Consider the following 2,260-nt stretch of genomic DNA (forward strand, 5'->3'; position numbering starts at 1 on the left):
TCATAAATTAACACCACGTGTTTGGCCGATAATTATCTTTAATAATGATGCCCGAGTGCCGGTTTGAGAAATAGCAGTATAATCAACAATTGATTGAATTAACAACCCTTCTTTAATCTAAATAATCAATTAAAGTTTGTTTTTTAATATTTAGTTTGATGTACTGTCTTTCCCTAATTGACCACCTTTTATAAATCACAAATTTTCAATTCTGTTTTTTTCAATTTATTAATTTATATGAAATGATATAAAATGTTGCGATTTCCGAGCAACGTCCTGTATTTAGTTGTACACTCATTGTGTTACATACTATTTCTTTGCATACATTTATTGCTATTCTTAGTGATATCAAAATGCCTCCAAAAAAACCCGCAAAATTACTGTAAGCAAAAGATCTGCCTTTTGACCATGTGGAAATTGTAGACTGAACTGTAAATTTGACTGCATTCAATGCGATTCATGTTATCAGTGATTTCATTCAAGCTGTGAAAATTTGTCATCACAGGAATTTGATCTCTTTGAGAACTCTAGTATAAATTATACATGCAAGAACTGTTTTGCTTTAGATCTTGGGACATCGTCATACAGTGTCACAAACGGATTATCCCGCAAGATGCAGGTAAATATAAACAATCATTTTAAAGACTCTGAGCCTTTGCCGGTATATCATACGATAATGCTTACATCGCTAGTAAGTTGTACCTTAAAATTTGTATTGTTTAATATAGGTAAATGGTGGACATTGTTTAATGCACTTCCTAGTCAAATATGGCTCTTATCATTGAATATACACGTATTATAGAGAAATCTTAAGTTTTAATGCATGCAGTTACATTAACGAAAAGAGTATACCATGTTAGCATAGTTTATGATGGTTGTACTTTCTTATGTTAATTATGGTGTAATATGCATATTTGTGTTATTATGTTTGTAGAGTTGATGCTTAACTGAAGCATATAATGCTGTTTGTATCTAAAATGATATATATATTCACGTATAATGTGTACATAATGTTTAAATGGTTATTGTAATGTAAATTTCCTGATATGTGTCTACTTGTATATATGTTATGCTCTTCAAGAATGGAGGAAATAAAAGAATCTATCTTTAGTGCTGGATTTTATTATACATAAAAGAAATGTTATTTAGACAACACAAGAGGAATTATACATTTTTAATATATAAAATCCTTCTGTCCATATTCCATTTTATCTATTAAAAATGCACTTGAACGCTTCTTTAATTTCTAATAAAATCCAGCAATCATCATTTTTTTCTGGTTTTATTTTGTTACTTTTGATAAAAAGATCATAATCATCGAATAAACAAACTTTTAATTTCTTTTATTAAGTTTTAAGTAATTATTTGATGGTTAAGGAGTGAGAATTGCTTTGCTATAAGAGTTATAATTTAATTGGCTGGGACATTACTTAACATCAATTAAAATAATTTTGTGTACATTCTAAAAAAACAACAAACAAATAAAAACAGCATTTCAATCAATAAAATGCAAAACACAGGAAATAACCAATTTATCTCTACGCAAAAAAAATATGATTCTCTGACAATAATTAGGATACATAAGTCTACAGGCGTTTTATGGACCCTTATCAGACTGGACCAGACAGGATCTTGTATATTGGGGATTAAAAGTCTGGTATTTGGTGGGGGGGGGGGGGGGGGGGGGGGGCGGGGGTGTCACTTATATAGGAGATAACACAGCATAAAAACTCTGTCCGCCATATTCTGCTTAGACTGGATTTATTCCGGATCCACGGGGAAGACATTCTCAAATGCGACATTTTCGAGATTTTTTAAAGATATTTTTATATACACGTATCTCGAAAGAACTGCATTTGTTTTAGTGTCTTGGCAAGTAGGTATGGCATGACGGGGCTTAGGCTATCAGGTATTACAAGTACGGAGTCTGTCAAATTTGTAGGAAGTCGTTTCTCTTAAGTTTATGAAAACTATTTTTGATTCCTTTATTTATTTTTTCGTTTTCTTTTTAATACACCGCTATTATAGTTAGGGTGATGACAATTTTATGTCAAGTAGGTTGTCTTCAAGTTGCAGTATTATTAAGAAAGTAAATTTAAGGCTCAAGTTTATTAAAGCATTTTTTAAAAGATTTATTTGTATTTAATATTGTCATGATTCATAAGAACATGTGACATAAAATACAAAATAATATAAAATGTAAACATGTAACAACCGGAATTGTATTTGGTGGTGGATTCTGGTGAATGAATTTGATTGG

The sequence above is a fragment of the Mercenaria mercenaria genome, chromosome 12 (genome assembly GCF_021730395.1).
Source record: "Mercenaria mercenaria strain notata chromosome 12, MADL_Memer_1, whole genome shotgun sequence".
NCBI classification, from domain to species: domain Eukaryota; kingdom Metazoa; phylum Mollusca; class Bivalvia; order Venerida; family Veneridae; genus Mercenaria; species Mercenaria mercenaria.